Here is a 14345-nt window from a genome sequence, read left to right as displayed (position 1 = left end):
AATACAAGAAAGAAGGAGCTGCATATTGAGGTAGAGATTGAATACACCCCATTATTCAATAAAACCCAGCGTACTAGTGTCAATTCTCAAGTTCTATAGAGTTATAGGCAAATGGGATTGAAACATGTGGACTTGTGGGTTGATGGGGGAATCTACACAATTGACCCTTAAACAATAGACCTCCAATTTTCTCAAGAATCACAAATTTGCTGAAGTATGTGTGTGAGGGTGAAAATGGGTTGCTCAATTACACTAGGTAGCTCAATGATTAGACATTCAAAGTATTTACAACTTGCCAAGCAACCATAAAAAGTTATCATGTTGTGATCGTTGCACATGAACTTCATATACAATAGCTCATAGGACAAGTGGTATAGCTAAATGACACTATAATTCAACAAAAAAATCAAAATATTACAATGCAAGACACTATCCATGACATTGGTATCTCATATGAGGAGGCAAAGTATTTACAACTTGCCAAGCAACCATAAAAAATTATCATATTGTGATTGTTGCACATCAACTTCATATACAATAGCTCATAGGACAAGTGATACAGTTGAATGACACTATAATTCAATAAACAAATCAAATTATTACAATGCAAGACACTATCCATGACATTGGTATCTCATATGAGGAGGCAAAGGCACAATTGGACGACTTGAAAATATCAACAACAAGCTAACACATGAGCACAAACGAAAGAAGGAGCCAATCAACAAGTTAATTGTGAATAGCGGCCAGTGAAAGCAACATATCAAAGTATGCAAGGTAGCTCAGAATGAGAACCTAGGTGAGTGTGAGCTTGGATAATGTATTAGTAGATTGCTGAAGGCAAGTACATTGGAAAACGCTTTGAGCAATCCTAAGTTTAAGACTGTGAAAGAAAATGTGAGTGAGTGCACATTGAAAGATGTGTCAAATTAGTTCTCAGCTATGGATGCACAATCCTTTTGTTATAGGGCCAGTATTAGCACAACGACTTACTCAAAGATATTCAAAGGTGTGAAGGTTGGGTTTGGTCGTGTGCTAAAGAGAAATAGAATCATGCCTCTTTCTCAACCTTCAAACTTAATAGAGGCCCGACAACAACTTAATGCAAAGGTTTTGGAGCTGATAGGAGATCCCATGCATGTTCAATGTGTGGAAACACTAAAGGTTGGGACCAAAAATGCATATGAGGTGAAGTTTACCAAACTCAACAATTATTATTTAGATTTGTACAAGGTGCAGTCGGAAATGGTAATGTATTACAATATGTCTGTTGAGGAATGTAAGGTAAATTGTAGTTTTTTATAAAATTGGATGAAAGTGAGGTCGTCAAAGGAGTAAAGCTTGAAAGAGTTAGTGTAACTTTGATTGATAGAGCTTTACAATTCGACAAAAACAACCCAGGAAACTTTAGTGTTCAATCCGGGCACCATGTGTGGTGGCCCGCTGTATTTGAAGTTCCTAAGGAAACATTTGAGGGGCTGTAGCTATTCTTTATGAACACAAGCATTCCAAACATCATCGATCGTCAGGAACATGGTGAGATACTCTTGGTTGAAGGGTATGGTCTATACTTGGTTGAATGGCACCTTGCAGGAGACTTGAAAACTTTAAAATGCATGTGTGGAATCTCCAATGGTGCAAATACAAAGAATCCATGCCTATATTGCTTGACGGAGAGGATGGAAGGAAAGGACAAAAATAAGAACTGGAAAAGGGTGATGAGTGTTGCACTGACAAAAAATATAGAAGATCCCATTTGGAAGCCCATCTTCAACATTCCATCGGATCGTATTCACATTTATTCATTGCATGCTTTTGTTAGAATCATAGAGAAACTTGTATATGAATACATTTTCTTTGCTTATAGGATGCAATCAGAAAAAGAAGCCATTGCAACATGTAGGAATGTGGAGCGAGTGCTATCAGAAATTGGGCTATACAAGCGTCAAGTGAAAATTGAAAAAGCTGATAAAAGATTAGGAAAATTTGGTAACTTGCCAAAAAAGCCTTGCTTTAGAGGAGCAAAGGCTAGGAAGTTTCTTTTAGCGCCCATCAATGAGGAAGGGAGTGTCAGGTTCGTAGGTCGTAAGACTACGATGGGTGAAAAAAGTTGCATTTTGTAGTTCCTGATTGAAGTAGTGGAGGAAAAACAAGGTTGGTCAAAGCTAAGGTTTGGATTAGTCTTAACAAATTGGCTCCCTTACTTTGCAAAATGATGTTTAACAATGAAGATAAGCAAGAATTTATCAATGTTGTGCATAGCTTCTACGAAAACATGGTGGAAGTATAGTTTTACTCATGTGTGATATGTGTCTTTGTAGCATATCCTTGAGGCACATGGGCCATACTTTGCAGAAAAGGGAAGCATCGAATTTTGGTCCACACAAGGGATAGAAATTTCACATTGGATAGTGCATGATGCATACCAAAGAAAAACCAATCATGGTGGAGGGGTGAATGGTAGCAATCCAATGATCTAATTGCTATCTTGCTGGTATAGCATCATAGTAGTGGATGAAGCTAAACTCTTACAAAAGAGAGCAAATGAAAGTGCTGATGAATCAGCTGTAGACATGATGTAATCATGTCATGTCACTAAAAGAGTGTGTTATGAAGCCTCAAGTGCCAAAGAAAACCATGCCAAGTGGCTAGAAACAAGGCTTCGAGAAGGTAGCAAATGGGTTTGAAAAGAGCTAAGATAGTAAGATGAAACAATATGTTTAGTGTGAACGCAATTCTTTGTTTAAGAGAGAAAGAGAAAGTGTGCATCTATGTGAAAGAGTCTTATAGTTTAGAGTTATATAAAAAAGGGTCTCACTTTTTATCTTATTCATTGAGTTCTCACATCTCTTGTGTAGGAAAGATGGCTAGGTCTAAGGTAGTTGCAAAGAAGCTTCCGCTCAAAGCCCCATATCACGTTCAGCCCCTTGGAGCATCTACTAGCTCAGATGCACCCCCTTCTCAACCTAACCCAACTTTCTCAAGCCACCCTCACAAGGGTCCTCCTCAACATCTCCACAAGAAACACAAGCGAAAGCCATGTATAGTGGTCCTCAAAGAAATTAGGAGGTATCAATGCTCTTTTGATCTCATCATTCCGAAGAAGGTGAGCTTCTCAAGACTTGTTTGCGAGATTGTGCAAGATCTCTACCGCATAGAAAGCAAGAGATGGTTTTTGGCACAAGGTCAGGATAGACCTGATCGTTTCACAAAAGAATGTCTTCATGCTCTACAGAGTGTGCTGTAGAGGCCTTTTTGGTTGATTTGATAAAACTGATGCTCACCGTTGTGCAATACATGCGAAATGCATCACTGTAACTCCCAAGGACTTCCAACTTGTAAGAAATCTTCAAGCAGTGAAGGATGCATTCATTTCAATGGAATGAATACAATTTGTAATGTTATCTTTTTTGGCACAGTGTTCTCCTCGCGCATTGGACATATGACTATGTCCCAGTGCAAAACTATTGTATGCGCCCTTAAAAAATGAATTAAATTTTTACTCTTGTTCTTTACTCTCAACTTTGACTGTGCGTCTTTGTTGTATTTTTAACTCTTACTTACAATTTTTGCTAGCATTATCAATTTCAATATGAAAAATATGCAAAAATTTACCATTTCTTATTGCAGATTTTACTCCTGATGCCTTTGTATAGTCTATGTGGTGGGAAGTTTCTAAGGGCCAGTAGTCGCAATGTTGATTTCTCGATTATCGATCCATCCATAATTTTGTTGTGGGATAATTTTTAAAATACCAAACTGTATCGAAATGCAACGAAACTTCACAAGTGCATTTGTTAGGTGGCCAAGAGCCAGAGACTTCGCTCCAGATACCAGGCTTCGGATTAGGGGTCTGCAAGCTTTTTTTTTTCAAAAAAAAATCGGGCTCTTGGTCACCTAATGAGTGCGCGTGTGAAGTTTCATCGCATTTCAATAAAAGGTTATGGATTTATGATCACACAATGGACAGTGTATATGAAGTTGCATTAACTTGGTTTTGGGGTTTAAATGGGTTAAAAGTTCATTCTTCTTTTCATTTTCACATATTGCTTTCTTTGCTTCCTCCATTCTCACACCCCCAACCTCTATCTCTCCTCCATCTTGCCCTCCTCGAGCTTACATGGCACGCACCAAGCAAGCTGCTTGCCATTTCAACCAGAGGGAAAGGCCTCACGCCAAGGCCCGCCACCTGGAGCACAAGATGGAGCCTCCTCTGGTGTAGTATTAGGTGCTCCCCATAGAGCACAATGACCACCATAGAAGAAAAGGAGATGGAAACCAGGCATTGTCACCCTTTGTCAGGAGATAAGGAGAATCTAGCATAGCTACGAGCTTCTAATCCCGAAAATATCTTTTCATAAGATTGTTCGTGAAGTTATGCAAGACTTGGAGTTGAAAGAGCTGGGAAGATTTTGGGCGCGAGTGTGTGGATGGTCCATCAACAGGGAAGTGGACTGTTGTAGATATGGAGGCCTTGGAAACTATTGTAGAGGGGTTTCTCATCGACTTGTTCAATGATACATAGCTAGCAGGCCAAACATCTATTCACCACTTCTTGGTGATTCTTCCCTGCTTGAAATACCATGAGCTATTTTAGAGGAGGCACCCAAGTCATATTGGATCCCTCGATGTAGTATGTGTAGGTAGCAATGGTGCTCACAAAGTCTTCCAAAACCTGAAGGGGGGGATCCAATGATGAGAGCACGCTTTCAAGGTTGAAGTTCTTAGAGAAAACCTAAAATATCTCATCACCTTGGTTGGCAAAGACAGTTTCTTGGATCCACTCGTCAAAGTGTGTATGAGCATCCATCTTAGTAGGTAGGAGGGATGTGGTGGATGTAAAGAGATGAAGAGAGAAAGTGTGAAATGAAACAATGAAACAAAAACTAAACTAGTTCTACCTTAAAAACTTTTAAGTTTTAAATCATTAAGGACTGTTCACATATGATATTTAGTTATGGCTTTACTTAACGTCTTTGTAATGTTCACATGCATATGTAAACGTGTCAATGTGAAAAGTGTATAGCAAGTGTATAATTTTGCACAAATACCATAATTTTTAAATATTACAAGTTTGTAAGCAACAATATTCCATTGGCAATTTTTTTTAAAAAATTTACAAGTGTTGGATATTACAACTTGTGGTGTTGGGATTTTTAGGGAGACTCTACAATTTCTAAAATATGTGGAGCCACAAACTTTCCATTGGTAACAGTACCCTTAGCTCGGCTTTGAATTTTCCTACCATCTAGTTTAAAATAGAAGAGCTAGTAGGTGGATTTTACATTAACATTGTAATTTCTTGGCGCATTATACTCAAGGTTATACTCAAGGGCCAATCATCCTCCATTTGCAACACTTGGGGCTTGCAACCTTCACAAATGACAGTAACATCCACAACTGCACTTTCATGCGTGTCTTGATCAAGGCACAACCATTCACCCTTGAGCATCCTCCATCTACAATAATTGAACACTAGGCATAAAGTCTATCGTGTGACAAAGTACTTGTAATTGGAAAGGAAAGTTAGCTAATCCATCCCAAAGTAAGATAATAGTCAACTAAGAGAGAAATTTTTTACTTGAAAGCCATGTCCCTTATTGTGACTCGACACTCTATTGTGTCAGGAATGTGAGCTATTTTTGATGTCCAAGTTTTGCCTAGAATCTTTATTGCATAATCCTCTGATGGAATTTTTATGATGTACGTGCTTTTGGTACATCTCAAACCCTTACAATGTACTAGAGTTCTTTTTTGGCTTACACAACTAAGAAGAGGAAAACTGTTTTCCGCCTCCACCTTTGTGTGTATTCTCCCATTGTGCAAGTGAGAAAGCTACAAGTGAGACTCCTTCCTTCTCTCCCACAATCTTGACAGAGGGGACAATTAAAGGAGTCGAAAGCTAAACAACACAAGAAACCACAAGATCTACCAAAACGCTTCACAACGTTTAAAAAAGGGGATAGGTTAGTGATCTTATTGACAAGATTGTGGGAGACAAGGAAGGAGTCTCACTTGTAGCTTTCTCACTTACACAATGGGGGAATACACACAAAGGTGGAGGTTGAAAACAATTTTCCTCTTCTTAGTTGTGTAATCCAAAAAGAACTCTAGTACAGAGAAATAGAAGAACCCTATATATGGGTCTCAAACCAAACTCAACTAACTAAGGTGGCATACTAACTGAGCCATGAACTAGAGTAGATAAGGATAGCTATCATCTAGCTATTATTACCTTGAATATATGTGCAAAAATTGTAATTGGTATGAACTAGCATAGATGTACATTCTTTGAGCCCATGCTTGGCTTCATAGAGTTCAATATGCCTGCTGAAATTTTTGTGCTACACATGTGCAAAATGTCGCTACTACACAATGGCCATTCTATGCTATTGAGATTCGGTATGTGCATAGACTCAAGGGTTCCATATTCTCAACCCCCCTTGAGCAATATATACTTGGAGTATTAGAAAAAAACAAGGTCCTCTACGAGTTGCTTAGCTGTACGCCCCCCTCAAAGAGCAATCTACCAAATTCGAGGTGGTAACACTTAAAAGAACCTATGAAACTCTCGACATTTTGCCACTCACAGCAATCTAAAAGGTATACTTCTGTAAATACGAGACAAGTGGTTACATATATATCACGAAATTTCTCATTCTCAATGAGTTGCAAATACTTACTGTTTGCAATATTTCGTTGAAAGGGCATAGTGGGCGCAATATGTATTTGTTTTTGCATGAATACATGTTATACCAATGCCTCTGTTATACAAGGTGAGTATCAAAATTCCTTTGTTTGAGAGCTAAAATTTTACCCTTCCAGTGCTTTGATACATCTACAATTGTAATTGCTTTCACCCTGAAAGCTCCCTTCATACTTGGATGCATATGTATCCAACAAGCAATGATATGTATCAATGATCCAATTCCCTTCTTCATCTTTTCTATTACATACTTCTATCGAGAGAATGCTTGTTCTTCTCTCAAGCATTATAACCTAGGCACTAGATGTAAAGAAGTATGTATTAACCCCTAAATAGTAAGCATTTTAAGTCTGTCTAGAACATGGCATTAATAGATGTTTACACTTTTGTAAACATGCACAAACAACATCGATATTGAAATGCATGTGGATATGTACATCAACACAAAGTGTAGATTCAATTTCAAGGCATCACTTTAATCATACCATTTATATGAAATATAATGAAAAGAATAGCACAAGAATACCAAGAGAATTTTGCCAAAATAAATTTCATTATAATGAATAGGAGTCTGATTTGACTCAATACATTGTATGAAACGTGGGTATTATAGTGTAGTTGTTACAAGGATAGCAGCCACATGGCATGAAAATCTTAATAGGCACATTGGATTGATACCTGAGATATTGAAAAAACATTAGAAAACAGGAAACATAGAGAGAGAAAGAGAGAGGGAGAGAGATATGAGCACTTATGTAATGTCACCCAAAATGATCTCTGCAATTAAAAAACAAGGGTTAGAACTAACATAATGGTGTATTGAAAAGATAGCAGCAAAAAAAAAAACCAAACAAAGAGAGAGATATTAACACCTTTGCCTCTTGCTCCAAATAAACTCTACAAGAGAACAACAATTAGAACCAACATCAAATTCTATTGAAAACACAACATAAAAGAGAAACAACACATAGAGAGAGGGGAAAAAGAAAGGAGAGAGAGAGAGAGATGAGCACCTATGCCTCCTACCCAAAATAGCCAGTGTAAATAAAACAACAATAACGGTAAGAAATGACATCAAACCCTATTGAAAAAATAGCAAACAAGAGAAAATGCAAAGAGAGATGGGCACCTTTGTTTTGCCCAAAATCTAGAGTTGCACGGAGAAGAAAGTGGAGAGGTAAGCATAATGCTTAAAACCCTAATTACTCTCATCAAGGAGCTTCAATGGAGACAAAAATTCACCAGTATAGAGAAGAGAGGGAAAGTGGTCAGCTGCTCAACTTTTGGGTCAAACTGATTTCATGAGAGGAAAAAAAACCAAAATTGAAAATTCTCCAAAAAAAGGGGGGGAATATGAGATGAGAGAAACTCAAATTTTGTGTACTATTCATTCTCCCTTTTTAAAAATTCCCCACTACCCCTTTTTTGAATTAAAAAACCAAGATTTGGAGAGATAAGATTCACCCTCCATGGATGTTAACATCTAGCCTTCCTATTGGACAATCCAAAAGGCCCACATCTTAAACTAAATTATTTTTAAGGGCCCATTTGCGTGTTCATTTTTTTCCTAATGGAGAGAGAGAGAGAGAGAGAGAGAGAGAGAGAGAGAGAGAGAGAGAGAGAGGTTTAAAAAAATAGGGGAAGAGAGGCAACAAAATATTTGGGGATAGAAAAAGAGAGGTAAAAAGGGGGGGAGAGAGAGAGAGAGAGATTTAAAAAAGAGGAAAGAGAGAGGGGTTAAAAAAGAGCAGGGACGTAAAAGAAGAGGAGAGAGAGAGAGGTAAAAAATAGGAGAGAGAGAGAGGTAAAAAAGATGGAAGAGAGGGGTAATGAATATTTGGGGATAGAAAGAGAGAGAGAGTGGTAAGAAAAATTAGGGGGAGAGAGGTTAACAAAAGTTTTAGAGAGAGAGAGAGATTTAAAAAAGAGTGGAGGGAGGTAAAAAAGAGAAGAGAGAGAGAGGGGTAAAAAAATTTACAGAGAGAGATTTAAAAAAAGGTAGAGAGAGAATGATTCACTTTATCACTTTGTGGCACCTTCGCGCAATAGTGCGAAGGTGCTGTAAAGTGGGCTAGTGTTCCATGCACACAAAGTGTGTAACAAATGCTAGTAACTAATTACTTTATCTGTATCAATGAATTTATAAATTATATAAGTATTTAATATAAATAAATTGATAATAATTGCATACTCATCAGTTAAACAAGGAGACATGTTTTCTCTCACATTCAATTTTTTTCCACACACATACACACACACACACGCACACACACACACACGCACACACGCACACACACACACACACACACACACACACTCTCTCTCTCTCTCTCCATCCACATAATGAAATTGTATTTCTAAGAAAAAGGCTTTTTATGGACATGAGAGGGTAATGTTGAAAGACTTGTGTAAGCTACCAAAAGGGAGCAAATGATGACTGATGCAACTGGAGGGAGCCAATGAAGAAGCCCCAAGGCAAGAGGAAATAACATTGAATTATTTCTCTTTTTTTATCTAGGGAGGGGAGGAGACACTACACTAGCAACTTGCGACCCATCGCGCGCATGGCCAATGATAGTAGGATTATTGTCCAAGATGAATCCCTTCTTGTGGTTCAAGTCAACGAGCTCTTGGACAAAGGCAAAGATGCCACCCAATGGTTAATTTGGCTGAGGGGGTGGTTGCAGGCCTCCACCTACTTGGCAATTGGCATCTTGTTGGGTGGTCACCTTGTTGATGAGTAGGCAATGCTTAGCATTGCTCAGGGTGTTTCCCTTAGATTGCGACCAGCTCCAAGTTGAGGAAGTGCAAGAATATTCTACGAGGTACCCAAAACCCCCATCTTAGGGCAAAAACCCTTGTCTAGTGGCTTATCTATACATTTATTGCACTACATTCTCCAAGGCATTCAAAATGGTGATGGGACACTCACCCTTTATTGGCATGTTGTTGCTACTCCATGAGGTGCTTGTTGCAAAAACTACCGTGCCTCCTAGTTCAAGCCTCCAATGTGGCTTCGGCTTCAAATCCCTCGACATGGACCCATAGTAGCTACCTTTACCTTTGCAATCAAGCACATCATTTTTTCCCTTCTACCTACATATTATCACAGTGCAAAATCCAATGCTTCTCTCTCTCTCTCTCTCTCTCTCTCTCTCTCTCTACACACACACACACACACACACACACACACACACACACACACACACACACACACACACACACACACACACACACACACACACACACACACACACACACACACACACACACATAAATATGTATATCTATATGTATGTATATATATATACCTGAGATGAAGACATCAATGCATATGACAAACATCTATTCTATATACTATTTAGAGATTTGCCTTGAGGATCTTGAACCATCCAAAAGGCTCCCAAGCCGATGTGGCACAAAAGAAGCTTGGTATTCAAGAAATAAAGAGGTATTTTTCTTGGAGGGTGAGTGGGGGTTATAATTATTTTCTATCATCTCTCTCTCCCAATTGAACACACGTATACACATTCTCTCTCTCTCTCTCTCTCTCTCTCTCTCTCTCTCTCTTAATTGAACTTAAGGATATGATCATGGAAAGGGGAAATGTGAGTCTTTGCAAAATTCTATATATTATCTCACATAGAGATGAATTTTATTAAAATTTGATATATGACATGATATGCATATATTATCATACACATAGATATATATGAGTAAGAGGAAAAATGGAGAGAAAGAGCATAGGAGAGAGAGTGTATATATACTTATAAAACATGCACTTACATATATGCACACACATATGCAAACATACACATCCACACACATATATATACATATACATATACATGCAATGCATACACCCATGTGCATACACATATACACACATGTACACAACATGCACACATATAAGATGATGAACGATGAGAAAGGGCAAAAATAGAGAGAGAGAGAGAGAGAGAGAGAGAGAGAGAGAGAGAGAGAGAGAGAGAGAGAGAGAGAGAGAGAGAGAGAGAGAGAGAGAGAGAGAGAGAGAGAGAGAGAGAGAGAGAGAGAGAGAGAGAGAGAACAATTACTAGGCCACACACACACACACACACACATGCACTCATAGTTGCAGCCTATATATTGAGGCTCTGCCCTTGAACTTCCCCCACTTGTTCTCTCTCACCATACACTCTATCCTATACCCTCTCCTTACCTTACTTACCCTCTTGGCCTTAGCACCACTGTAATGTACTGTTCTTGATTATGTGACAGATAACGTTTTAGTAGTTTACCTTCCAGATGTTGCCACCTGTACTCTAACCAGAATGATCGGATTTTGTTCGGATTTTGTTAGGCTAGTTAACCCTAGGTTTACCCCACAGTAGGGGAAGCGTCCTGTTGTTACCCACAGAGGACCGACTTGAAGGTTCATAATTAACCTAATAGTCATCTATCAACAACTAGTTCACATCCGGAGGTGTCCTTTGAGAGGCTTCTTGTCTGGAAGGAGTGACTACCATTACCCTTAGTTCATGGAGTACAACGGTTTTTTCTAGTAGCAGACTAAGGATTTATGAAATCCTTCACAGTGCTCTAGCACAGCTGCCGTACCTTTCCCCTAAGATAATTTAAAATTCGGGTTCTGAGACCAAACCCTAGGTAAGGCAGCAAATCGGCCCTTCCTAGAGTTTCTTCCTAGCATTTATTTTTGGGGAAACCTCTTAGCTAATTGAGACCACCCTATCATAGGACTGGATTCATTAGGAATCCATCCACCCACTTCCCTCTATGGAAGTTCTTAGTTATCTAATTACCTACCACATTACATGAAACATATAAAAATAGCTTCATTAATTAAAAAGAATCCTTTTATGCATAGTTGTTCGTTTGCGTAGTTTATCACGGATGTACAATCAAAATAAAATAGATTCATTGATTATATTTCATAATGTGTATTCTCCTGCCCATACATGAGAAAAATTACAATTTCACGTGCTGCCTCATCCGGCGCATCTGCACATCACCAAGATCAAATCCACCTATAGCTAGCGTTTTTAGGTGTCCCAAGTAGAACTTGGCCCATACATGTGACCAAGTAGTTCCTAGGTGAGTAAAGGATTTACTAGCCAGAGACCCCATGGCACCCTAACCACCTCCTACTTAATACGATCCTTGCTGGGAGACCTCTCGCCATTGAAGTCAGTCCATGCTTTCGTGGCGGTAAAAACATCCCCTCTTGGTATGGGGATTAAGTACCTATCCTTGGGGGAGGTATAGGGCTCCTCAATTTATATCTGTTCCAATACTTAATTCAATCAAGATCTAATCTAGAAAATCACAAACAAGATTGATGTCTTCAATTATGACTTCAAACACTCATGTAACTTTCAAGTGACGATTAATCTAGTAGCAATCGATACTTGAATTTCACATAATGAACTCTTCCCCTTGGAATTTAACTAAGGGTATCTAGATTTTGGGGTCTCTGACTTTCCAGTTTAAGGTTTATTCTTGTAACCAAGTTTCCCGGCCTTAAGTCAATTTCTTTAACTTAGAGATATTTCTGATCTTAAAATCTTATGTCGAAGCTTCTACATTAAACTATATCCTTGACTAATTTATTTGGCGTTCATTCTTAATAGTTCCGTCTTGAAACATTCCTCATTATTCTCTTGAGTTTTAGAATTTCACAGTTTCCCTAACAGTTTCTAGCCTATAAGATGTTCTAATAATTTACCAAGTGAATACTCTAAGATCGCAATATTTCTTAAGAGACTTATCTTATTTCTATTGAATTCGGATAGAATTTTTTTAAAGAAAAACCTGTGGTATCGCAATTGGTAAAGGGTTGTTATCCGCACTCGTAACTCCATTAGTGACTCCCATGCTCGCAACTCCAACTATTGCTTCCATGTTAGTAGGGTCATTCACGATTTCCGCTTTTGAATTCTTTTTCTTCGGGGCCATGATAGAAATATGATTTGTAGAAGAAGAAGAACACAACAATAATACTGGTTGGCAAATGTGTAAGACTCTCGATGATGATGATGGTTATTGCGGGATTCAATGATGTAGGCCTCGCGAATGGTTCTTCTTGCCTCGTGGAGAGCAATACTTCTCTCTCTCTAGTAGACGGAATAGGGACAAGAGTAGAGGTATGACTTCTAACTAGATTGATAGAATAGGATACAGTTCTTCAGTGTCTTCCCTTCTCGAATTAGAGTAGAAGAGGATGAGAGACCTTCTATGTATCCTCTTCCTTGCAACCAAGGTGGCAACCAAGGCATAGACCTTGGCATCTTGGCCTTGGCATACTTGGCAACGGGCTATGAAGGCTTCGTTGGCGCTGTTGGCTACGTGTGAGAAACTCCCACTAGCTTGTAGAAAAATCTTCATGGGAGGTCACTCATCCCGGCAATGTTGTCACCAAGTGCACTTAACTACCAAGTGACTATCCACTAGGCTAGTTCTTTTTGTTGTTCTATACTACAAACATAGTTTTAATAAGCTAGTCTTGGGAGGGTCTCCCAAGTCTTTCTTCCATGAACTGGCATATAATACCTCATTAATAATAATAATAATTATCTTCATAATGAGAGTCAATTTCATAATTAGAGCTAGTAAATCAATTTTCTTTGGAATGTATATGCACATTAAAATAAACTAAGTAATGGGGACATTACAACCACCAAAGTACCCATAACATGGATTGCTTGCTACTTTTGGGGATGAAGTTCTAATCTGCAACAATAATCTCTTCCAACTATAGTAGCTAGCAATTACACGTATCATGGATTCATCAAAGGTAAACTTTTATATTGATTAAAGGGGATAGCAGCTGAAAGAGAACCCTAACACATGTAACCCAATTCTACTTATTGAATCTTATTAATCTATGGTCTTGGTCGGTTTGCAGGTACCAATCCACTTCCTTATCCATATCCCAATATACATTTGATGAGACCACACTCATTGTAACAACATTCTCTTCTATTAATGGAAAATGTCACTTTTAGACATTTATTTTGCTAGAACTTGTGGCAACTATTCATTTCCTTTTTTTGTTTAATCTACCTGTGGGTATATACTGAAATGTTGGTAATGAGATGAACATTGGACATGTTTAAAGACGAAATATACAAAAGTCGTGTCTTTGGTAACACATAGAATAAGAAGAGTAAATAAGGAAAAAATGTGTGTGTGTGTGCGTGTGTGTGTATCATTCATTTATACACACACCATATAGAGACATATATATGAACGGGTGTGTATTATTCATACACACATATATTCTATACTTATTGTCAGAAGGTTTTGGGGGTGCCACCACATGGCAATCTCTCATCACCCCAAAACCTTTTCTTCTTCTCTCATTTTTCTACTTTTTTAAAAACTAATTTTCACATCTCCTCAATAAGAACTCTCTCTCTCTCTCTTCTCTCTCTCTCTCTCTACCATACTATTATTATGATTGAATATTATTACATAAAGTATACTTAACCTATAATTAATACATATATTCATAAGTAATATTGATATTATGTAATATGTATTATTATTATATATATTACATACTTATTATTAGAAGGCTTTGGGGATGCCATATGGCAACCTCTCATCACTCCCCAAAGCCTTCTCTTCTTCTCTCATT

This window comes from Lygodium microphyllum, chromosome 15 (genome assembly GCF_053477565.2).
Source record: "Lygodium microphyllum isolate KBCC chromosome 15, Lygodium_microphyllum_v1.1.10, whole genome shotgun sequence".
NCBI lineage: Eukaryota > Viridiplantae > Streptophyta > Polypodiopsida > Schizaeales > Lygodiaceae > Lygodium > Lygodium microphyllum.
Note: the sequence above shows the minus strand (reverse complement) of the source record.